The following is a 27,263-nucleotide window of genomic DNA, read 5'->3' as shown; positions in this document are numbered from 1 at the left end:
TTTGGCAGCTTGGAAATGAAAATAGGTAGCAAAAAATAGCAAAAAAAAAATCTTAGCATGTTCTGGTTTCTTATTCAGTCTACTTATACAATAAATTAACTATTTCCCATTTGTTTTAACAGTATGTGTCTTTCATAAAAGTACAAGCAAGTAGTGTGTCTCTTATTGGATTTGAAGATATTAAATTATTTGAGAAATAATAATACTTGGAATTTAACAAATGTAAAGTAATGTCCTTGAATTGCAATTTCATCTATTTTCAATTTGAAAAGCTAAACAATAACTATTATTTCTAGAGTCCATATGCCATTGATGAAGGAGTCACATTTTTCTATTTGTATGGGATAAGTGCTATTATATAGCTAGTAATTATGTGAAGCAAAATTCAGAGAACACTTGAGTTTGAATTAGTATCAGTTTCAATAATCGAGTTAGATAGTATATATACACAAAGTGCTCCAACAATATTAAATAAAACTGATGATTTATTATTTTTGTTATTTTGATTTTTTTGTATTTCTCTTCCACTAAAAATATTAAAAAAATAAAAACCTTAGTGAAATACCAAATACAAAGTATGTATTTAATATATGCTTATTAAATTTAAATCTTCTCCCTGACATTTGATCCTGACTCTTTCTATCATCTGCTTTTCTACTACCAAAAAATTCATTTATGTGATCTATCTTTGTGTCTGTGCCTCTCTGCCTGTTTCTGTCTCTCTTTGTCTCTGTTTTTCTGCGTGTGTGCACGTACATGTACACACACACACACACACACACACACACACACACCAACAGATACTTAGTTTATTCATTTATTTTTCCCCAGAAGGACCTCAGTGTCTCAGGATGCTTTTATATAACTACATTACATACTTCAGAAATATAGAAAGGAGACAATATAAGCTCATAAGCATTGATGAAAGAGGATGATGCCCTGAACTTGGGTTGATGCATGATACCAAGCATTCATCCTCTACTGGTAGCATCACTAAATGACTTTATTGCTTTTGCCTTGTCACACAACTGTTTCATATTTTAGTCTTCTCCTCTGTTCTGGAGGCTGGATGAAAAGATTTCTAGTAGACTTTTCCAACTTTAAAGATCTGATGATTTGCTTTCATAGTATATTGTATATTTGTGAAATAGCAATTAGCATATACTAATATGCTTTTTTTCAGAAGTTGGTTCCAAATGTCTTATTGTCTCCGGAACCTTATTAGTCATGGGAATTTGGATACAGATCTAATAAACTTATAATGTCTCTCTTTGCCTGTTCTATTTTCTTTTCTTTTCCCATTTTCCTTTTTTCTTGGTCCCCTTATGGTATTTTCTGCTAGTAATTATATTTGTCAGAATCCGGTGGTTTACTATATGTTTTCCTAAGATATTGTTTGGCTAATAATTTCACTTGTAATTGTTATTGAAAATTCAGAAGAGGCTTCCATTGCTTTGTTACTATATCCAAATGGCAATACTCACAAAAGAGTTTATATTTTATATCTGATACTCTCAAAACTCACAAAAGAGTTTATATTTTATATCTGATGCTCTCAAAAAATTCTCTCATTTGAGTTATACAAAAATGAAGGAGGGGGGATAAGTATGATTACCTCCATTTCACAAATGAGAAAATAATAATGATAATGATAATAATTGGCATTTATATAGAGCTTTAAGCTCTGCACTTTATGTATTTTTTTTTAATCTTAGTCTAAGAGAGATGAAATACTGCATGTGTTACACAGCTAGAAACATGATATTATTGTGCTGGATTAAGAGATTGCACATTCTACATCTGTGGGACCTAATTTCCTTATATAAAGTGGTGTAGTTAAACTCTATGATCTCCAATGTGTTGTCTAGTTGTGAATCAATGGTCTTATTATCACAATCTTCTATCTCAAATGTAGATCTTCTTTTACAGCATTATATATTTGTTAGTAGTAGATGAATGTCATTTTAGGCATAGCAGAAATATATGTGTACACATAATTTCCTCTGATGGAAAATAAGCTCCTATCCCCAATGCCTAGCATATAAATTGTATGTAATATTTTTTAAATAAATGCTTATTGATTGATTTTTTAAAAAATAGAAATGAAATAAAATAATTTTACTTGAAAAAAAAAGAAATTTCAGTAGCATTATATGCTGCTTGAAACTCAATGAATGAGGGGCAACTAGGTGGCAGAGTCAATAGATCACTAGCTCTGGAATCAGGAGGAAATGAGATCAAATCGAGCTTAAAATGGAAAAGTCATTTAATTCTGATTGACTCAAAAAACAAACAAAACAAAATAAAAACCTTAATAACTGAGATGGACTTAAGATTGGGAATAAAGGTAGCAATTCACCTGAATTCTCCAAAATTCTCTTCCAAATAATACCTTAAGCTGAATTCTCGAGTATCAGGAAAAAAAAAAAAGTTAAACAAGTTTTCAGCCTAAAACTACATGGGAAATTGGTAGGAAAGGTATATTTCTCTAAGATTATGGCTATTCCTGGAGAACAGAGCAGCACAAGCCATGCCTCAGCAAGTCACCAGAGGCTTGAAAGATGACTGCATCAGTATCAACAGAAACTTTGGTAGCTCTCAGCCCACAGAGGGCAAAAGGGTTTCAGACAACTGATTAGAAGGAGAATAGAAGGAGAATCCTTATCTGGCACTGTGGATCCTGTGAGATTGCCCAGACACAGTTCTGGGTCATAATTCCAGGATAGAGAGGAGAAGGTCATTGAATCAATTTCTAATGACATAAAGAGCAACAGCTCTTGTGGGTCCAAGGGCTTGGGGTATCCGATCACAATTCAAGGATGGAGTAGAGTACACATGGTTGCTGACAGACCAGAAAACAGGCCAGGAAAACAAGGACCACACTTCTCTATAGATCATAAAATCTTGAAGGAACCAAAAACATAAAGGACAGAAATATTTCTGAAAATGGAGTAGAGATCAAATTTAACATTAAGTCAAAAGTCAACAAATAGATTTAAAAAATTAACAAATAACCAAAAAAGAACTGCGGCATAGAAAATCACTATTGTGAAAAGGCAGATCAAGACACAAACTTCGAAGACAATGGGGTCATAAAAACTACACTACAAAGACAAAAAGAAAATCTGAAAAATTGAATCGGTTACAAGCCCAAAAGAATTCTTGGAGGACTCCCCAATTTAAAAAAAAAAGATGTGGGGAGGAAAGAAGGGGGTTAAAAATCAAATAAGCAGGTAGAGTAAAAATTGAGAAGACAAATGAGAGCAATGCAAGAAAATTGTGAATAAGGATTCAACAGCTTATTAAATGAGGAACTAACATAAACTAATAGTAATAACTTAAAAACAAACAAACAAGCAAACAAAAACAGGTGGCCAAATAGCAATGGAGAAACAAAAATCCACTGAAGAGAATTCCTTTAAAAATAGTTGAAAGACAGAGCCAAGATGAAAGAGTTAAGGCAGAGACATGCCTGCGCTCTCCCCAAACCCCTCCAAATAACTTTAATAATTCTAAACAAATTCTAGAGCAAAAGAACTCACAAAAGGCAGAGTGAAACAATTTTCCAGGCTAAGACAACATAAAATTTGCAGGAATGTTCTGTCATATCGGGATGACAATGGAACTCAGTCCAGCATAGGCCACACCAGCATAGCCCCTGCCCCACAAACCAGGAATAGGCCCCAGGGTGACTGAATCAGTAGCAGAAATGGCCCACACACACCAAAGATAACTTACAAGGTCAGTAAAAAAAAAAAAAAAAAGTCAAACCTGAATGAGAGTAGACCCCAGCCCAGCACAGAGTACACCAGAATAGCCAGGAGCAGAATTTGGGGTTCACTGAATCAGCAGTGGCTTCTAGAGTTCTCAACCTGCAGATAGAAAGGGGGCTAAAAAACTGATCAAAAGGAGATTATAGGGAGCTTTCCATTAGCATTGAGGCAGATCTCTGTTGCTTTGCCTTTAGTTGATTCTGAGTCACTGCCTGAATGGCAGTCAGAGGGAAAGGCAGAACAGTAGCATATCAGAGTTTATAGCCACAGTGGAGCATCAACCCTTCTCACAGATCCAATGCAGAAAAGACTGCTTTTGGTTACTCACAGACAAGGATCACAGGCCAAAGAGTCAATACTTCTCCTTAGATCATAACACCTTGGAAAAACAGAAAACAAGTCTTTTGAAATACTCTGAAAAGAAGCAGCACAAAATTCTTAAAGAGTGGGACACTGCAACCTCCACCCTGGAAGAAGAGGTCTATTTTAACAAAGAGTTAAAAATCAATTAATGGGGTAGGGAAATGAGCAAAAAACAGAAAACAATTCTGACCATAGAAAGTTACCATGGTGACAATGAAGCACAGCATACTAAGAAGATAACAAAGTCAAAGTTGCTACATGTAAAGTCTCCAAGAAAAATCTGAATTGGTTTCTGGTTATGGTGAAGCTCAAAAAGTATTTTGACAAGTAAGTGAAGGAGAGGAAAAATCCATGAAAGGAATGAGAGTGATACGAGAAAATACTGAGGGAAAAAAAAAAAAAAAACAACAAATCAAAGCTTGGAAAAAGAAGACACAAAAATTACTGAATAAAATAACACCTTAAAAAACAGATTAGGCCAAATGATAAAGTAAGTACAAAAAATGAGAAGAATGCTTTAAAAAGCAAAATTGGTCAAATGAAAAGAGGGACATAAATTCACTAAAGAAAAAAAAATAAAGAATAGAATTAGCCAAATAAAAACAAAACAAAATAAACAATCCACTGAATAAAACAACCCTTTAAAAGGAGAATTGGGAAGGATTCTGGGATGATGGTTGAGTAGGTCAGAAAATTCAAGACTTTTCAAATTTCCCCAATAAACACAATTGCATCTCAAGGAGAATGGAAACCTATGAGGGAGAAAATAAGGGTTGGAGCAGAACAACAATCCATCTGGGAAAACAGAACAGAACCAAGGAAATTCTCCAGGACAAAAGTTTGGCTAGCATAAATTGTCGATACTCCCAGGCCAGTTTCACTGAAAACAGTTAGCAGGTTAACCTTGGGGCTAGCTGGGCTCAGAGGTAGCCTCAGGATTGAAATTTTGACCTCCAAGACAATGTGGAGTTCAAAATCTAAGGCAGAAAATACTGAGGGAACTTCTGCTGATAAGAAATTCCAGGCCCAGTGGTGCTGTTGAGATATGGCCCTCAGGTAGAATCATGTGGAAAATTAAAGCCAGGAAGTTGCTTCTTCTCTCCCAGTTTCCCTCAAAATCCACATAAAATCAAGCCTTTGAACAGATGAAGGAATGAAACCATTCTCCAGCTCAAGATAGAGTGGAAAAACTTCAAGAAAGGTTCTATCTCATTAGCGTGAAAGGGGTGTTCAGTCCAAATAAAATAGATTCTAGGAGATTCTAAGAGGATCTTAATCATAGCAAATCAGTAACTAAGACTCTCAATTCTGGCTCAGCAGAGGAACAAGTCAGTAGGGCAGGTTCTAGTCCCAGAGAAAGTAAATTCTGTAAAACCAAGCCGTTTCCTGAAAAGAGCAGGCAAAGCTACCCCCCCCCCCCACACACCCAAACACAGGGTGTTCCTGTGCTCAAAGCCAAAGCTCAGAGCTGCACAGGAATCTTGGAAAAGCACCCCTTCATCCCAGGAGCAGAGATCAACCATAAAAAAAAAAAAAAAAAGGAGAGAAAATGAGCAAGAAACAGAAAAGAAACTTTTCTAAAGAAAGCTACTGTGTTGACAGGGCAGACCAAAACACAAACTCAGATGAGGACAAAATGTCTACAGAAAAAATCTCCAAGAGTGATATGAACTGGTCTTAAGCCCAAAGAAGCTTCTTCGAAGTGCTTGCAAAAGATTTTAAAAGGCAAATAAAAGAGATAGAAATAAAAAACGAGAGGAAATGAGAGATATGCATGAGAAAGTCAAAAGCTTGAAAAAAGAAAGAAAAAAAAAAAAACATTGTCTACAAACAAGTCCTTAAAAATTGGAAATTAGTATGGCAGAAACTAGACATTGACCCACACTTAACACCGTACACCAAGATAAGGTCAAAATGGGTTCATGACCTAGGCATAAAGAATGAGATTATAAATAAATCGGAAGGGCATAGGATAGTTTACCTCTCAGACCTGTGGAAGAGGGAGGAATTTATGACCAAAGAACTAGTGATCACATTGACCACAAAATAGAAAATTTTGATTATATCAAACTGAAAAGTTTTTGTACAACCAAAACTAATGCAGACAAGATTAGAAGGGAAACAATAAACTGGGAAAACATTTTTACAATCAAAGGTTCTGATAAAGGCCTCATTTCCAAAATATATAGAGAATTGACTCTAATTTATAAGGAATCAAGCTATTCTCCAATTGATAAATGGTCAAAGGATATGAACAGACAATTCTAGGATGAAGAAATTGAAACTATTTATAGACATATGAAAATATGCTCTAAATCATTATTAATCAGAGAAATGCAAATTAAGGCAACTCTGAGATACCACTACACACCTATCAGATTGGCTAGAGTGACAGGGAAAGATAATGTGGAACGTTGAAGGGGATGTGGGAAAACAGGGACACTGATACATTGTTGGTGGAATTGTGAACACATCCAGCCATTCTGGAGAGCAATTTGGAACTATGCTCAAAAAGCTATCAAACTGTGCATACCCTTTGATCCAGCAGTGTTTCTACTGGGCTTATGCCCCAAAGAGATACTAAAGAAGGGAAAGGGACCTGGATGTGCCAAAATGTTTGTGGCAGCCCTGTTTGTAGTGGCTAGAAGCTGGAAAATGAATGGATGCCCATCAATTGGAGAATGGTTGAGTAAATTGTGGTATATGAACATTATGGAATATTACTGTTCTGTAAGGAATGACCAGCAGGATGAATACAGAGAGGACTGGCGACACTTACATGAACTGATGCTATGTGAAATGACCAGAACCAGGAGATCTTTATATACCTCAACAACGATACTGTTTGAGGATGTATTCTGATGGAAGTGGTTCTCTTCGATAAAGAGAGCTAATTCAGTTTCAATTGATCAAAGATGGACAGAAGCAGCTACACCCAAAGAAAGAAAACTGGGAAATGAATATAAACTGCTTGCATTTTTGTTTTTCTTCCCAGGTTATTTATACCTTTTGAATGCAATTCTCCCTGTGCAAACAAGAGAACTGTTCGGTTCTGCACAGATATATTGTATCTAGGATATACTGTAACCTATTTAACATGTAAAGGACTGCTTGCCATTTGGGGGAGGGGGTAAAGGGAAGGAGGGAAAAAATTGGAACAGAAATTAGTGCAAGGGATAATGTTGTAAAAAATTACCCGGGCATGGGTTCTATCAATAAAAAGTTATTTAAAAAAAAAAAAAAAGAAAGAAAGAAACTGAGTTAGGTCTCTTTGTCAAAGAAATCCACTTCCATCAGAATATATCTTCATACAGTATCATTGTTGAAGTATATAATGATCTCCTGGTTAATTTCACTTAGCATCAGTTCATGTAAGTCTCTCCAAGCCTCTCTGTATTCATCCTGCTGGTCATTTCTTACAGAACAATAATATTCCATAACATTCATATACCCCAATTTTAAAAAGTTAAACTGTTTACATCTTTAGATGGGAAAATAATATCTGCAATTCTTTAGAACTACATCTGTCACTGGGGCAAGTAGAGTAGGGCATCATATGGACTGAGAGTGTGATTATTAATGGACTCTGATGTGATGACATCAAAGAAGAAGATGTTAAGGGATGGAAAAAGATCTGAATTGGAAAAAAGAGGAAAGGGAATGTATTAGGCGACAATTAGTTCACATGAAGAGGTGCAAAAGACCTATTTCAATTGAGGGAAAGAAGGGAGGGGGATGAGCACAGTCTTAAGTTTTGGCTCTAAGATAGAATAACTTAATCATTCAACTAGATATAGATATAGAGGTGCAGCAACAAGCAGAGCACCCAGAAAGCTATGCAGGGTTAAACACACTTCCTGTGCGGCTGTGGTTTGCTTTGCAAACAGGCTCACCGCTCCTCCATGACCAAAGCTGAGAACAGGATGAACTGACCTGATAGATACAAAAAAATGTTGCTAGCACAAGAATGTAATCAATATGGAAGTCACATGAGAACATGTAGACATCAGGAAACCATGTTAAATATAAATTTAAAATAATCTTGTTGATGAATGCATGTAATAGGAACAAGGCATCACAAACTAGACAATTTATGATTGTGTTACCATAAACAGATTGGTACTGCTAGTTTCTTTTTAATGTTAATGTCTAGCTAGAATGTAGCCATAGAAAGTAAAATAAGTAACATAGAGATATCTGGTGTTGTTACACACTAGTTTAAAAAATATATAAGCCATGGCCCTCAGATCAAATAACAGACTTCTTTCTTGAAGTACTCACTAGTCCCACATGAAGAGTGAGGAGGAGAAAGTGACTCCAATTAATTGAGGCTCAAGAGCAACAAAGGTGAGGGGGCAGTAGGAAAGCAAAATATCAGCAGGTATATTGGAGGTAGAAAAGAAGTTGTAGTCTCATTTAAAATCTTGGGCTAATTTTAGTTTCACTTTATTTAGTTCAGTAAAATGGGACAATCTCAATCAGGAGAAAATCAAAGACAGCTGTATTTGAAGGTATTAAAGAAGGTAGCAAAAGATAGAGGATGATTATAAATATTGATTAATTAAAGGAATTTTTATATGTAGAAGAATGCTGCCCTTGGTTTTGACTTCAAGGAACTTTTGATTTGGGAAAAAAAAAAAGGGAAATAACAGGAATATAGGAAATAAGAGCAGAACAGATCTGGCTCGTTTGGAATTTTTAACTTTTTTTCTTGGGTGTTCCCTGATTCAAATCTGAAAGGAGGTTCCATGTTATAACTTCTGGTGGCTTTGGTGTTTGGCTCTGGACTTGAAATTTTCCTTTGAAAGACAGAAGAATCCAAAGAGACCTTAGGGTAGTAAAATGGAAGCGCCCCCCTCTTTTCCACTTATTGAAATTGGTATTGAAGCATTAAAATATAAAAGAAGGAAAATTATGAGGATGTTCCCAGGACTAATTGAGCATATCAGGCTTAAATCTGTATGTCAAAGCTGAAAATAGATTTCTGTGTGTCTCTGTGTGTGTACGTACACCTATTTTAAATAATGAATTGTGTTAAAAGTTAGCAAGCTTGTGAGAGATAAGAATTTAGCCTCTGTGTTGCTGACTTTCTACATATAGAAATTTATTTAACCCTATAAAGAAATAGGAGAAGTAGGAAAAAAAGGAAGAGGCAGGATAGAAGGGAGGACAGAAACATTAGAGGAAAAGGCAAGAGAAGAGGGAAAGGGGATAAAAAATAAGGTAGGGGATGAGTGGGTTAAAAAAAAATCACGTCTAAGAGAAGGGGATGGGATAATAAGAGAAAAGGTAGTGGGTGGGAAAGGTAAAAAAAAAAAAAAAAACACTGAAGTAAGAACAGGGTGGAAAGAGAACAATAGTATATTCAGTGGAGAAAATAGAATGGAGGGAAATACAGAGCTGTTAATCATAACTGGGAATGTAAAGGAGATGAATTCTCCTATAAACCAGAAGCGAATAGCAGAGTGGATTAAAAAACAGAATCCTACAATATGTTGTTTACAAGAAACACATTTGACTCAGAAAGTTACATACAGAATAAAGGAAAAAGGTTGAAACAGATTTAAAAACGATTTTTCAACTGAAGTAAAAAGAAAAAAAAAAACAGAGGTAGCAATTCTGGTATAAGATAAAGCTAAAATAAAAATAGATCATATTAATAGAGGTAAGGAAGAAAAGTACATCTTGATCAAGGGAGCCATAAATAATGAAGTAATAATGATACTAAATGTATATTACCCATAGATAGAACAGGCAAATTACTAGAAAAGATTTTAAACCAGTTACAGGAAGAAATAGCAAAACTGTTCTAGTGGAGGACCTCAATCTTTCCCTCTCAGAATCAGACAAATCTAAGCAAAAAATAAACAAGAAAGAAACTAGGGAAGTTTTTAGAATCTTAGCAAACATAGATATGATAGACTTCTGGAAAAAATTGAAAAGGGACAGGAAGCAATACATCTTTTTCTAGGCAATACATGGCACTTACACAAAAATTGGCCAGGCATTAGGGCATAAAAACCTTACAATGAAATACAAAAAGTCAGAAATAGTAAATGCTTCCCTTTTAGATGATAATACAAGAAAAATTATATTCAATAAAGAGGCAGGGAAAGATAGACTAAAAACTGATTAGAAAATTGAATAACTTAATTCTAAAGAATGAGTGGGTCAAACAACAAATCACAGAAACATTCCATAATTTCATTCAAGAGAATGACAATAATGAGACAATGTACCAAAACCTATGGGATGTGGCAAAAGCAAGTCTTAGGGGAAATTTTATATGTCTAAATAGCTAAATAAATAACAGAGAAAAAGGAGATTAATGAATTAGGTATGCAAATAAAAAAGCTACAAAAAGAACAAATTAAAAAAACCCAATTAAATACCAAATTAGAAATTTTGAAACTCAAAGGAGAGATTAATAAAATAGAAAATAAGAAAATTATTGAACTGATAAACAAAATTAAGAATTAGTTTTATGAAAAAAAAAACATAAATCTTTGGTTAATTTGATTAGAAAAAGAAAGGGGGAAAAAACCCACATCACCAGCATCAAAAATGAAAAGGGTAAATTTATCACTAATGAAAAAAAAAAAATAAAGCAATAATTAGGAGCTATTTTGCCTAACTATAGGGCAGCAAATCTGACAATCTAACTGAAGTGGATGATTATTTACAAAAATATAAATTGTCTAGGTTAACAGAAGTGGAAATAATTTACCCAAAAAATCTCATTAAAAAAAAAAAAGAAATTGAACTATCATTGATGAATTCCCCAAGAAAAAATCTCCAGGGCCAGATGGATTCACAAATGAATTCTAGCAAGCATTTAAAGAAAAATTAATTTCAATATTATGTAAACTATATGTAAAAATAGATAAAGGAGTACTGCCAAATTCCTTCTTTGACACAAATATGGCACTGATAGATATCAGTAAGAAGTAAAACAGAGAAAGAAAATTACAAACCAATCTCCCTGATGAATATTGATGCAAAAAATTTAACTAAAATATTAGTAAAGAGATTACAGCAATTTAGCAGCAGGACAATACACTATCACCAACTGGGATTTATACCAGGAATGCAGAGTTAGTTCAGTATCAAGAAAACTCTTACCATAATTGACCATATCAATAACAAAATCAACAGAAATCATATGATAATCACAATAGATGTAGAAAAAGCTTTTGACAAAATATAACCCATTCCTATTAAAAACACTAGAGAGCATGGGATAGAGGGAGCTTTCCTTAATATAATAACCAGTATCCATCTAAAACCTACAGCAAACTTTATTTGTAACAGTGGAGAGAATGTGAATTCTTCCCAATAAGATCAGGGATAAAACAAGGAGGTCACCACTATTATTCAGTACTGAATTAGCAAAGCTGGCTTTAACAAAGATAAAAAAAGAAATTTAAGGAATTAGAATAGGTAAGGAGGAAATAAAACTATCACTCTTTGCAGATAATATGATGATAGATTTAGAGAATGCTAGAAAATCACCAAAAATCTATTGAAAACAATTCACTGTTTTAGCCAATTTGTAGGATATAAAATAAATCTACACAAATCACCAGCATTTCTATGTATTACTGACAAAGCTCATCAGCAAGAAATAGAATGAGAAATTCAATTTAAAATTACTATAGACAAAATAAAATACTTGACTATCTACCTGCTAAGACAAGAGATATATGGACATGATTACAAAACTCTTCTCACACAGATAAGGTCAAGTCTAAACAAATGGAAAAATATCAATTGTGCATGTCTAAAGCAAGCTACTATAATAAAAATGACAATTCTCCCTAAATTGATCTACTTTTTCAGAGCCAGTGTTTCTGATAAAGGTTTCATTTCTAAAATATATAAAAACTGTGTCAAATTTATAAGAATACAAGTCACTCCCCAATTGATAAATGTTCAAAAAATATGAACAATTTTCAGAAGACAAAATTAAAGCCTTCTCTAAGTATGTGAAAAAATGCTCCAAATCACTATTGATTAGAGAAATGCAAATTAAAACAACTCTGAGGTACCATTCATACCTTTTAGATTAGCTGAGATGATAGGAAAAGATAATGATAAATGTTGGAGGGGATGTGGAAAAACTGGAACACTAAGGCATTGTTGGTAGAATTTTGAAATGATCTAACTATTCTGGGGAGCAGTCTGGAACTTTAGGCAAAGGGCTATAAAACTGCATACCCTTAGACCTAGCAGTGTCATTACTGCATCTATATCCCAAGAAAATCACAAAGGAGAGAAAAGGACCCACATGTTCAAAAATGTTTGTAGAAGCTCTTTTTTTTTGTGGTAGCAAAGAATTGGAAAAGGAATGGATACCCATCAATTGGGAAATAGCTTAACAACTTGTTGTATATGAAATAATGCAATGTTATGCAAAATGATGAACAAGCTGATTTTAGAAAGTCCTGGAAAGATTTACATGAACTGATGTTGAGTGAAGCAGAACTAGGAATATATTATACATTATAATAGCAAGAATGTGAGATGATAAACTATGAAAGATTCAGTTCTTCTCAGTGGTTCAGTGATCCATAGCAATCCCAATAGACTTTTGATAGAAAATGCCATCTGCATCCAGAAAAAGACTTACGGAGACTGAATGTAAATCAACACGTGCTATGTTCACCTTTTTTTTTTTTTTTTTTTCTGTTTTTATTCTCTTCCATTGTTTTTCCCCTTTTCTCTGATTTTTCTCTCCCAACATCATTCATTTTTTTTATTATTATTATAGCTCTTTATTTACAAGTTACAGCATTGACAATTGCCAAACCTTTTATTCCATTTTTTCCCCTCCTTCCTCCTGTCCCCTCCCCCAGATGGCAGGTTGACCAGTACAGCCCAATATGATTCATAAAGAAATGCGTATTGAAAATAAATTTTAAAAAATTGAAAAGAGAGAGAGATGGTCCTGGGCAAGAAGAAACTAGCCCAAACCCAGTGTTTCTACACACTGGGGCAGGGTAGCCACTGGATTCAGACACTTACAAGAAGATGGAATTTGGGTTCCAAGTCAGTGGAGAGGACTGAAGTCAGAGCCATCAAGCCACTCCCCACCCCATGACTAAAGGTGATTACACCAACAAGCTCTGTTAAAAAGTAGAACTGAGCAGATCAAAGAGAAAGAACCTAACTATAGAAAGTTACTTAGGAATAGAGAAGACTGTGGCTCCTCTTCAGAGGACAATATTGAAGGAAAAAGAAAGCTTCTTCTATACAGAAGAATAATGTAAAATAACTATTTCTTCCAAAAGAATTCATAGAAGATTTTTTTAAAAGATGAATAAAAAGCAAAGAACAATTACAACAAAAAAGAAAAATTCAAGAAAAACATTATTTTGAAAAGGGAATCAACTAATTTTTTTAAAAAATGAGTTTCCAAGTGTTAAGGAAGAAAATTACACTTAGAAAATTAGAATTTGGTGAGGGGAAGATAGTGAAGTTATGAGACCAGGAAACAACAGAGCAAACATGAAGAAAATAGAAGACAATGTGAGACATTTCATAAGAAAAACAACAGTTTTAGAGAACATATCAAGGAGAGAAAAAAATAAGAATAATTGGATGTCTTAAAAGGTAGGACTAAAAAAGAACCTTGAAACCATAATACAAGAAAGAATTAAAGACAATTTTCCTGAAGTGATAGAACAAGAGAAAAAGTAGAAATGGTTAAAAAAAAAATCCACCAATCACCATCTGAAAGAGATCCTACAAGAAAAACATACAGGAAAATCATTGCTAAATTTTGAAACCCTCAAAATCAAAAAGACAGCACCATCAAATAAACAATTCAAATATGTTGGAGTTACAATTAGAATTGCATAAAACTTACCAGTGATTATAATAAAAGATTGGGAATTATATATTGAGGATCTAAAGAACTAAGATTTCAATCAAAAACATTACATTCAGCAAAATATCATCAGTAATTGGGTAATCTGGTAGAAATATTTTGGTAAAGCCAAAGTGATGTAAGTAAAAACATGTAGGGGCACTTAGTTGGTGCAGTGGATAGAACACCAGCCCTGAAGTCAGGAGGACCTGAGTTCAAATCTGGCCTCAGACATTTAACACTTCCTAGTTGTGTGATCCTGGGCAAGTCATTTAACCCCAACTGCCTCAGGGGGAAAAAAAAAAGTAAAAACAAGTAAGAAAAGATAAAACAATAAATATGCTGTATGAATGAACTGCAAGAACAAGAGCCAACACACAGGAATTAGATCAGGGAGGAGGCCTGGTAGTTCTGAAATTTTACTCCTATTAGGAATAGGGTAAAGAGGGAAAAATACACGTACATACATACATAAATACATACACACAGAGAGAATTAGAAGAGTGTAACATCCTCTAAAATCTATAAAGACAAAGAGGGAGTAGGATAAAGTAGGGCATACAAGAATCTATAGATTAAATGGAGTGGGATAATGGGAAGGGAATAAAGATAGAGGCAAAGCTACAGAAGGATGTATAAATTAGTAACTAGAATGGCAGAAGGTGTGTAGATTATTGGGAATGAGATAAAGAGGAAGAATAAGGTCTGGGGAGAAGATAAAGAAGAGATCCTTCAGGGCGTCAAGTGGGGGAAAGTTAACTAATAGCAATGCAAGCTAGAGGAGAGAAGTAAACTAGAAGAGTTGGTGGGGATAGGAAACAAGAAATACACAAATGTAATAGTAATGATCAGGAGTAGAATTTATTGGAAGAAAAGAAATGTAAATGTAGTAACCATTAAATTCACACAAATCAAAGATAAGGAGATTCAATTAAGAGAGAAAGCTGTATTACATGTCAAATGTATTAATATTATTTTAAATGTATATGCATTTATGTGTATATGTGTATGCAGGTATGTATGTATGCATGCATGTACATGAGTGTTTATATTGTGTGTATGTATACATTATATAGAAACATATCTAATTTAACTGTAGCCTGCTTGAAGGAAGTAGTGAGGGAGTGGGGGAGGAGAGGAGAAAAGAGTAAAAAGTAAAAGAAATTTTAAAAGGATGCAGCAGAAAATAAAGTAAAACCTACTAGCAAATAATGAAAAGGTAAAAAGTTCTGAATACATTGTTTCCTATTATTATATATACTTTCTTCAAAAGGAAATTCATTGTTACATATTTTGATCCTTCTTTATGTTCTGCTGTGCACATGGCAATGCTTTTGTTTTCTCTTGTCTTTGTTTTTCCTTTTTTAATTTTAATTTTTAATTTAATTTAATTTTTAATAATAAAGGAATTATTTTCTTGAGTGAATGAAAGCTAATGACTTCATGAGAAATCAAGAAACAATAAAACAACCTTCCCCATGGGAAAAAAAAAAGACCATGTGAATAATCTAATTGGAAAAACAATTGACCTGGAACTTATATTAATGAGAGATAATATACAATGAAAGATAATTACAATGAGAGATAATTACAATGAAAAACTGCCCTGCTAGCTTCAAAGCAGAGAATAACATAGAGATTAAAGTAATCCACTGAGTACCTGCTGAAAGAGATCTATAATGATATTCCCAGGAATATTATAACTAAATTCTAGCACTCTCAGGTCAATCAAGGACAATACATTACAAGCAGCTAGAAAAGAAGAATTCATACACCATGGAGCCACCATCAATATTATACATGATTTAAAGATGCAGAGGGTTACGAATATGATACTTAGAAAGACAAAGGAACTAAGAATAAAACCAAGAATAATCTATACAATAAACTAGCTATAATTTTTCAGGGAATAAAAAAGGGGATATTTACTTTCAAGCATTCCTGATAAAAGGACCAGAGCTGAACAGAAAATCTGACTTTTAAATCACTATCCATATCCAAAGAAGTAACTTATGGAAGATGAGTGTATGCTGAAATATATACATATATTTGCTTTCTTTTTTTTTTTCTTGTTATTTTGTTTGTTTTGGGAAACTGGCTACTATAAGAAAACATTATGCATAATTTTACATGTATTATTGATATCACTTCTTGATTTCTTATTAAGAGTGGGAAGGTTTTCAGCTACACCCAGAGAAAGAACACTGGGAAATGAATGTGGACTATTTGCATTTTTGTTTTTCTTCCCAGGTTATTTTTATCTTTTTGAATCCAATTTTTCTTGTCCAACAATAGGACTGTACAGATCTGTACACATATATTGTATTAAAGATATACTTTAACATGTATGAGACTGCCTACCTTCTAGGGGAGGGGGTGGAGGGAGGAAAGGGAAAAATTGGAATAGAAGTGATTGCAAGGAACGAAGTTGAAAAATTACCCATGCATATGTTCTATCAATAAAAAGCTATAATTAAAAAAAAAAGAAAAGTAAAAAGCTTAAACAAAGAAAAAATAAAATAAAACAAAAGCAAAAACCAATGGGGGGGGGGAAGAGTGGGAAGGTTTTGAGGGAGGGGAAGAATTCAGAATCAAAATTTTAAAAATATATGTAGAATATCTTTAAAAGTAAATATAATCTAATGTTTTTAAATAAAATATAAATTAACAAATTGTTAAAAATTCAGGAAATACATGGAAGTACATTACAAAAGCATAGGCAACAGAGTTGTTCTACATTTTGGTTGATCTTATCATAATATTATATTTGGATTGTATTTGAGTGCTAGAATATTGGCTAAAAAAATTCCTTGAAACATCCCAATGATTCCTGTGGGGGGTGGGGGGGATTTCCTTTTCCAAAAACAAAATTTCCTTCATGAAAGCCATCCTAATTTTGCAAGAGAGAGAAAATTCAGTCTTGCATAATTAGTGGGATGGCAAAGTGGTCAAAATTATATCTGAAAAAGTTACAGGACTCAAACAGAGACAAGATCCATCTTGGAGACTTCTTAACAATTAATCCTTTTTTTTTTTTTTTTTTTTTGGACACTCATTTTCTTCCATCCAGAATTTTTTTTAAGGACCATTTGGTTTATGTTCTTCTAAGCAGCTAAGGCAAGACTGATATTTTCACAGCAAATGCAAGGTAGTAAAAAATCAAAAGCAAAAAGAAGAGGAGGAGGAAGAGGAAAAGGAGAAAAAAGAAGAGGAAAAAAAGGAGGAGGAGGAAGGGGAAAAAAGGAAGAGGAGGAAAAGAAGACTAATGAGGAGCAGAGGGATAGGAGATGGAAAGAGGAGGGGAAGGGAGATTACATAGACAAAGTGAGTTGGGGAGAAGTGATGGGAAGGAAGGGGAGAAAAAGAAAACCTAGAGGAAAACAATGAAAGAAGGGAAGGAGGAAAAAGGAGGGAAGAAAGAGGAAGAAAAATAAGGGGAGGAAAATAAAAAGAAAAGAGATGCATAGTAAGAGGAAGAGAGAGAGAGATAAAAGAGAGAGGAGGGAAATGAGAAGAGAGTGAAGGAGAGAGGAAGGGGGAGGAATATGTAGAGGAGAAGAAAGGAGGAGAGAAGAAGGGAGAAAGAAAGATAAGAGCAGAAAATGAAGGGTAAGCAGGAAGGGAAGGGAGAGAAGAGGAGAAAAGGGAGGAGGAGAAGGGAAATGGTAAGACAGAGGAAGAAAAGAAGAAAGGAAAGGAGAGGAGGTGAGAGAAGGAAAGAAGAGAGGAAGAAAGAGGAAAATGGAGAAGAGACAAGAGAAGAAAGAGGAAAGGAGAAAGAAAAGGAACAATCTTGTAATTAAAAATGAGTGACTTTGTTTTTTTTTTTATTCTATTGTTTATTTTATTCTCAATTACATATAAAAACAGATTTTTTTTTTCAGTTCTAAACTTTTGCCCCTCCCCAACTTGTATGTGAAATAAGTTTCCCGATTCTTCTGCTCCTTGCCTCTCTGTCCGAATGAATACCTTTTTCTTTCTTCTCAATTTTATTTTTAAAAATAATTCCATTATATTCAGTTCACAACCATCCTCTCAGTTCATATATTGTTCTGTCATAATAATGACACAGTTTTTAAAAGTTGAAATTTTCATTTTCCATAGTAATTTAAATATTTTAACCTTATTAATGTCCTTAGGATTCCTCTTTTATGGTTTACCTGTTTATATTTCTCTTGAGTTTAGTCATTGGTCACCAACCCTCTATTTTCCCCTCCAGTGTAAAACAATAACAATTTATATTTTTTTGTTCCTCTTTTATATATTCTTTCCATTCTTTCTCTCTCCCTTCCCCCTTTTCCCAGTGAATATCTCTTTCTCACTCTTGATTTTATAGTCAGCTAACTCCCATGTCTTCTATATAGAGGGTTCTCTAGCTGTCTCAATAAAGAAAATGTTCTAAGGAGTGACATCACCCGTACATACACACACAAACACATGAATGTATGTATGTATACGTGTGTATATTGAAACTCAAAAACTTAATCATTATTATGTCAGAAGAATATATAAACTGAGGATAGTTATGAGTTGACTATAATGGGATTATTTTAAAAAATAAAATTGAGGAAAAAGAAAAAGGAATTCATTGGGAGAAAGAGGAAGTATGCGTGCATTATATAAATGTGTATATACACATCATCTTTTCATATAGGAATATGTAATCTTATCGAAGCCCTTATTATTTCTCTTTCATGTTTTTCATCTTTATCTGTTTCACTTGAGTATTGTATTTGAAAGTTAGATTTTCTATTTAGCTCTCATATTTTCATCAGAAATGCTTGAAAGTATTTTATTTCATTGATTATCATGTTTTCCCCAGGAGGAAAAGACTTAATTGTGTTAAGTAAGTCATTGTTGGTGTAATCCTAATAACTTTGCTTATTAGGATTAAATCAAATCCTTCTAATTCTTTAAGGGAAAGTTGTTAAATCTTGTGTGTTTCCTGATTGTGACTATATGATATTCGAATTATTTTTCTTTAGCTGCCTGCATTATTTCTCCTTTAATTTGGGAGTTCTAGATTTTTGTTATAATATTGCTGGGAGTTTTCATTTGGAGATTTATTTTTTGAGGGGTTAGGAGATTCTCTCAGTTTCTATTTTTCTCCCTAGTTTGAAGATATCAGGGCAGTTTTCACTGATAATTTCATATATTTATTTATATAATTTATATATTTATTATATATAAATTTACAATAAATGCAAAATACAAATTTTATAAATTATATAACATGATATATAATGTATATGATATATATAATATAAGTTTGATAAATAATAATATCTATATACTTGTTTATTTTGGAATTAAGAAATAAAACAAGTATTTCCATTATATAGTAGAATAAGAAGTAAAAAGATGCTTATATGAACCTGCAAACCATTATCTACAATTTGCTATTCCTTTTAAATATATAACAAAGCTATCATGTCACTTTTTCTCCTTTCTCCTTGAGATTACTACCATTGGATATAAATATGTATGTGTATATGTATAAAAACAGTCTGAACACTTCTATTTATTATTTCTTTCTCTGCATGCTTTGGATGTAGATAACATCTTCTTTCATATGTCTTTTGTAGTTAATCTGGGTATTTATAATGGTCAAAATGGCTCATTCAAAGTTGTTCTTTGTGGTGAGCTTTTTCTTCTCAAAAAGCAGCCAGGTGATAAAAGTTCAGATCTTTTATTATCCCAATATAGCCCGGTTAGCTTAGAGGCCTATCTCTCTGCTTGGTTCCAAGAGCTCTCTCCAAATGTCTTTAAATCCAAAGGTCTGGTCCTTCAGCCTCTGCCTCTGCTTTCTTCAGCCTCCAGCCAGCTCCAGTCTTCATGTCATTCCAGTGAAATCTCGACTTGTAGCGTCTTCCTCTGAAGAACTCTCCGACTGGCCCATTGGCCTATTTATGCTCCTTCCAGAGAGAGGGATTATGGGTAGTTCTACTTAGTACCTTGTTTCAGGTTCTGCCCAAAACATCTTCTTGTAAGATTAGATCAACTCTAATTAGTTAGCAGTTAGTAAGGATTCCAACAGTTCTTAAAGCAATATTGTTGTTACTACATGAAAATTCACTTGATTCTGGTCATCTTGATCCTTATTATTTTGTACAAGTCTGTTCATGTTTTCCTAAGATCATCAAGCTCTTAATTTCTTATGGTACAGGAGAATTCTATCCCAATCATATACTGAAACTTATTCAGATTGTCAATAACAATAAGAAAAGAAAAAGAAAATGAATGAATCAAAATAGGGAATGAATAATGAAACTTTTTGTAGATAGTATATGATATACTTGGAAAATCCCAAGGACTCAACTAAAAATCACCTGACGCTATAATTTTAGCAAAGTAGAAGGATATAAAATAAATCCCCATCAATCTCAGCATCCAGCAACAAAATTTTGCAATAAGAGATGATAAGTGATAACATTTAGAATAAGTCTAGGTAGTATAAAATATCTGCAGGTATACTTCCTAGAACATAGATAATTTTTAGAATTATGATATGTAAGGTCAATTTATTTTGCTATGGCTTTCAGATGCTTTAATGATTCTTAAATTATCTCTTATCTGTCTATGTTCTGAGTGAGTTTCCCCCTCCCTCCCCAATTACTTATTTCACATTTTCTTCTATTTTTTTTTTTATTCTTTTGATTTATTTTTTTTGCTTGTATCTTGATGTTTCAAAAAGTCATTAGATTCCACTAACTCTGCCTTGATTTTCTTTGGTGAGCTTTTGTATTTCCTTTTCCTTGGTGGAAGGGGCACTGTACCAAGTTTAAGGTTTTCAGTGTTAGTTCTGGAGACTTGTGAGTTTTCCATATTTCCAGGGAGATATGATCCAAGTAGAAGTGTTAGCACTGCTTACCTAGCCTGTACTCTTTTATTTACTTAGAAGAAGATTTTGTTCCCTTGCACCTATAACTGTTATAGCTCCTCTGGGCCCTGGAACTGTGAACATATCCCCTGCCCTCCTGAAGTCATTTCTATCTGCCTTAGAACTGAGACCAGAGCCCCTGTTCCACTGTGGGCAAACAAACTGTTCTTCTTTATCATGGAGCTGTGTCTAGACTCCCAACTTTCCTATGACCAAAATTTTCTTCTTTTTATTGAAATTGAGAACTGGAGATGGATATAGTCAATGCAACATGATCCATGCACCTTATAATCTCTTTCTACCTTCCAAACCCCTTGTCATATCTCAGTTGACAAGATCCAAAGATGCTGCTTTCAAGGCCTATTGCAGTGCTCTGGACCAGACTCCATACTGCTGTCATCAACCTTTTCCAAAGACCTCCCAATTTTTCTTGAACAGGAAAAATGTCTCACCCTGGCTCTACTACCCATTAATTAGATTTTCATTGTTATTTTAACATTGTTTTGTTGGGAATGTTGGGAAAAATTAGGTGTGTTTCTACCTGTACTCCTCCATCTTAATTCCCCATTCCTCATTCCTAAGTTATATTTTCAAGGCCTCAGCAAATAATATATAAAGTACAGCATAGTTTGGAATAATTAATTTCAGTTTGCCCAAGGAAACAAAAGGAAATGAGTTTGTGATTTTAGGTTCCATTTCTTTTTTTTTTAATTCTGTTTGATCAGGGCAATTCTTATTATAATAAATGTACTTACTATGCTATGAGTTGTATTTATGAAATCCAAAGTTTTCTCCACTTCTCTTTGAAAGTAGAAGATATTTCTCATTTAACTGTGAAGTAAAATACCTGACTATTTTAAATCTTGTTTAACTTTTTTTTCTATTATATTTAAGGTCTGAGAAAAAAAATACAGTTATTATTGAAAACTTGTTCATTTGGATTTTAATTCAGCCAATTAAAAGCAAGACATCCAACTACTTCTTGCATTTCTATATTTTACCTCGATTTTTATTGGTATTTGGAAAGAACATAACACTCAAAATTAAACCCATAAATGTAAACCCTGTAGAGAGATCATAGAGCTTTGGCAAATACCACTTCATATATCATGACTTTCCTAGGGCAGTGACTTTTCCTCCAAGAATCTTAAAATTAAGAAAAACAAAATACTAAACAGTTAGGAAGAGAATGTCTCAAATACTAACATATAAGTGGACATTTGAATTAAAATATTTTCATATATGGTCCTACTCTATTCAGATTCAATAATAAGGAGCTATTTTGAAGTTGTCTGGTAGCTATCTTCCCTTTATTTTCTTCTTGACTGAAAAAAAAAAATACTTGGAATGGCTTTAGGGTACAGAAATCTGAAGTAATGGTCCCAATTTTCCCAACCTAGGCAAGAAACCTCTGTCAACATCAAAAGTACTGTACTTATTCCCTCCTGTGATTGTAGTATTCTAGTGTAAATCATATTTTTTGCTGTTTGTAGGCCTACAGGCTTTTAGAAGCCAAAACAGCTCAGTAGTTTGTGCCACTCAGCTTTGTTCATAACAATATATTAGTTCCTTTTATAGTGGAAAGCTCCACTGCTGACAGTGTTAATTTCATGGAGTAAAACTCCTCCTCAGCAGGACTCTTCCTTGTTTTATAAAGGGCAAGGCAATAAACAATGGTCTAAATCATCTCATTTACCTGTGTCCAAGATTCAGCTGATTTCATATTATGACAGAGTTTGCCTGGGATTTCACAAATTATCATAAATAATGTAATAGGAGAACATAGCAAAATTGGCTTTTATAATTTACTAACCCCTTATGGAAGATTGTAATATTTAAGGGCTTTCCTAGATTTTACTGACCTTTCCTTTCAAAGTAATTAATGAATTTTTTTCCCTGTTATTCTTCTTGTTTGCTTATTTTATCTTGTCATCCTTCCCTAGACCAAAGAGATGGTGGCATGGTAAAGGGAATAGGAGTCTTGGGCAAAAAAAGACCTGGATTAGAATCTTGCCCCAGTATTTATGTGACACTTATTAAGTGTGAAAATTTCTATGAGACTATGTAAATACTTTTTGTAAAAATGGAGATATTAATATGTATAGTGCACACTTACAGGGTTTTTTTTGTCATATATTTCAAATCAGATATTATATTCAAAGTGCTTTATAAAAATTAAAATTAAAAAGTATTCTTTTTTTCTTCATGTATCCATTTTGTACTTAGTGTGGTATATGGAATGAAGATTGAGATCCAAAACTAATTTCTGTTAAAATACTCTCCAGGATTCCCAGGAGTTTCAAACAAGGATTTATTTCCATAATACTTTATGATTTTGAGTTTATCAAACACTGAACTTGTTTGAGTCATTCCTCAGGATCAGGATTATAGTGGAATAAAACTCTTATAAACTAATTAACCATTTAACAAATGAAGTTTTACCCCAAATTTAAGGATATTCAATAGCAATAGAGCATTATTTCAGGTTGGCACAGCTTCCCTGTCTTTGTAATTGACAAAAGATATATCTGCTCTGTCAAAAATATTAGCAGAGCATGTCAATGTATCATTCTCTGTTCTTGATGTTAGTGAAGAAAGAAAGGCAAAAACAACAGCAACAAAATCACACCTCCCAAAACAAACAAAAAACACATATAGGCACTGCCCTCAAATCAATAAGCATTCATGAAGTGCCTACTATTTTCCAGATATTGCTTTAAGCCCTGAGGATACAAAGAAAGGCCCCAAGAAATCCAAAACAAAACAAAGAAAACAACAATCTTTTATCCAAGGAGATCATAGCTCATAGTCCAATGATAAAACAACAGGCAAACAATTAGGCTCGAATTTCATATATTGAGACACACAAATAGACAGGAGAGAGAGACAGACATGTATATTAAAGAAGCTGATATTTTAATTCTAATATAGAAAACAGATATATTAACTATGTAAGTACCTAATAGACAGAGTGTAGGAGATAAGTTCAGAATAAAGGCATTAACAGTGTTCTGGAAGGAAGCCAGGGAAGCTAATAAGCAGAAGTGATGAGATAGGGTATTTCAAACATGAAGGACAATCAGTGAAAAGGTAGGAAATTGAGTATTGTGTGCAAGGAACAACAAATGTGTCAAAGTTCATTGATTATACACTGCAAGGAGAGGAGTAAAATGTAAGAATATCAGAAAGTTAGGGATGAACAAGATCATGAAGGGCAAATATTCAATGGCCAAACAGAGGATTTTCAATTTTATTCTATGTGGTAAAAGAGAACCACTGAACAAAGGGGAGTGAAATGATACATACTTCATTTGAAGAAAATATTTTGGCAATAGTGTAGAACATGGATTGATATGAAGAGATAGCCAAAGCATTGAGACCAAAAAGGTTTCTAATGCAATAATGGAGTAATGAGATGTGAGGATCTGTGTACCAGATATCTGAGTGTAGAGAAGGAAATGGAGAAGAGAGATTTTGTTTTGGTGGAAACAACAAATCATCATAAAATAATAAATGTATAGGACAAGTACAATTGAAAAGTTGAGGCAAGCATTAAAATTGCAATACTGGGTAACTGTGAAAAGGATAGGAAGATGAAGCATTTGAAGGAGATGTCAAGTCTGAGTCTTCATTTCACAAGTTTATATATTCTCTATTGAATTGTCATATGTATATGTACTCATTGTTGTTGAATTGATTTCATTCATATGCATTTTTCTTGAGTTCTGATTTTATTGTTGAGATCTGACCAATACACATAGGCCTAAGACAGTATAACAAATAAACAATCATGTGACTTGCCTAAGGTTACATATCTAGGGAATATGAAACTAAATTTAAACTAATATGAACGAATTTTGATTCCATGTTCAGTATACCAAGTTTTCTGTTTGGTATAATGGACAGAGAAAAATTCTATATCCTATCATCAAAACAGATGTATTAGCATTTTGTTTTACATAAGTGACAAAAAAGTGTTGCGCTCAGTGCTATTATTAGAAAATACTTATTCCCACTATCACCACCATCATCACCACTCATTTTCTCTAGTAAGATTCCTAGGATCCCTTTGGATAACAACAGGAAAAGATAATTTGAAAAGCCAGCATGTTTGCAAACAGAAAAAAAAAAAAAAAAAAAAAAAAGAACAAAAATAATGACTCCTTTGAGGGAAAAACACACCCACCCTGAGCCTGACAGTTTGAGAGATTTATTTCCTTTTTGTTCTTAAAATTAGCTAAGAGAATTTTTTTCTGTACTCATGCTTTAACTCTTATCAGTATTATGATAGACATTCTTAACTACTCAACAGCTCGAACTGCTTGGCTTTATTTCCTCCTGATAATCCTTTTTTAGACAAGAGTTATGATAGATGGATTTTTTTTTTTGCTCTATAAGAAGTCTTTTAGAAATGATGACTGCTCCTATAGATTACAAATACAGAGATTTTCCCCTTTAGCAACTGCTGTGAAAAGAAATATCTGGTGCCAGCATGTGGGTGAGATGATGAGTTTATATTTTCATTCTCTTTCCTAACTGAAGTTTTGTTTCCTTTCTATCAACATACTGGGGATAAGAATGTGTACATACTGAAATGTCTAGACCATTTTGGATAACATAATAAACTATTACATTATGAGTCAGAACAAGAAGTATTAACACAAAGTCTGATATGAGGGATAGAGTCCAAAATTAGAATGTGGAGGCCTTGGGTCAGACTCCCATCTCTGATACTTATCAGGTATGCAACTTTGACCTGGGACTCTGATTACAAGTAGTTCCTACACTGGGAGTTCCCCTATTTGATATAATCACAGTAACTTAGACTTGTTTTATTTTTGTTTTTCTATTTGAGATATGTTATTAATAGGTTTAAAATTATATGGGATAGTGTAGAGTAATAAACAAAGATCTGTCTTAGAATCAGTAGGACCTGGGTGAAAATGCTTTGTTTTGTTTTTGAAACCTATTAGTTGTATGAATGAAGCTCTCTAATTACCTTACCATTCAGGATCCATGTTATTTGCTAAGATTAATAAGTTATAGGACAATTGTGGATCTTCATTGTCAAAGGGGATGACTTTACATTAGAAATGTCAAAACCCCAGTTGCTTCCAAAAACATTATCAGAATGCAGCTTGAACCAAATGCAAATCTATTTGGGAAACACTTTACAAAATAGACAAAAAATTCAAACTTATAAAACATTACATATTCAAACTAAATCAGTATGTTGCTCAAATGTATCTTCATGTACAATTTATTTTACCTAAATTTCTATTTGAGTTTGACATCATTGCCTTACAAAACTGAACTCACAAGCCTGGACCCCAATATTTAATGGGACATAGCTGGGTGCTTATAAGTAAAAACAATTAATCCCCTAAGGTCATTAAGATTAAAATTTTTAATATTCAAAATTATAATTATATAGAATATGGCAAATTGTTCTATCCCATGGTAAATATACAGTACAAATTCAAATAATTGAAACTTTCAGGAAATTCATTACTTACATTAATCAGGATTTAGCTATCTATCTATAATCCCGCTAAAGCAATTCATTGGCTTTGAAAATTCACAGAATAAAATAATAAAAATTAAACACACCAATAAAAAAAAAAGTAAATATATATGTGTGTGTGTGTGTGTATGTATGTATATATATATATATATATATGTATATATATATAAAGTACAGTGTCTGGAAGCTAGGTGGCACAGTGAATAGAGCACCAACCCTGAAGTCAAGAAGACCTGAGTTCAATTATAGCCTCAGACACTTAACACTTCCTAACTGTGTGACCCTGGACAAGTCACTTAATCCCAATTGCCTCAGCAAAAAAAAAAAAAAAAAAAAATAGTCTCCCTAAAGGAATAAAGTTTATTAATTTAATAGCATCAACGTTTTTAGGGCTATATGTTTATTGGTCATGTCTCATAAATAAAACCCAGGAATGTCATATAATATGACTGTGTATTTACATTTCAGTTTCAATGAGAGTAGGAGATAATTTAATGCTTAACACTTTTTAATTATTAACTTACTTAATTTTTTGATGAATTATTGACCTATTTCTTCCATTTTTCTCCTACAAATAAAGAAATATACAACATTGGTTTCAAATAACTTGAAGAAAGCAAATAATTTCAATTTCTCTTCAGTTTGTATAAATAAAACTGAGACTATAGAATTTTAGATTTAAATAGGGAAAAGCCCTTAGGAGTTATATATCAGTTGTCCTAGAATTAGTTTACATTTCTTTGACATTTTAAGGCTTAAATAGTACTCTACAAAAGGTTGTTTTGACCTTCACAAAAAAGGAAAAAAAATATTGATCCTATTAAGAAATTGGAAGTTTTCCACACTCCCCCTAAA

Source organism: Antechinus flavipes, chromosome 6, assembly GCF_016432865.1.
Source record: "Antechinus flavipes isolate AdamAnt ecotype Samford, QLD, Australia chromosome 6, AdamAnt_v2, whole genome shotgun sequence".
Classification (NCBI taxonomy): domain Eukaryota; kingdom Metazoa; phylum Chordata; class Mammalia; order Dasyuromorphia; family Dasyuridae; genus Antechinus; species Antechinus flavipes.
The sequence above is the reverse complement of the archived record's forward strand: the minus strand, read 5'-3'. Positions refer to the sequence as shown.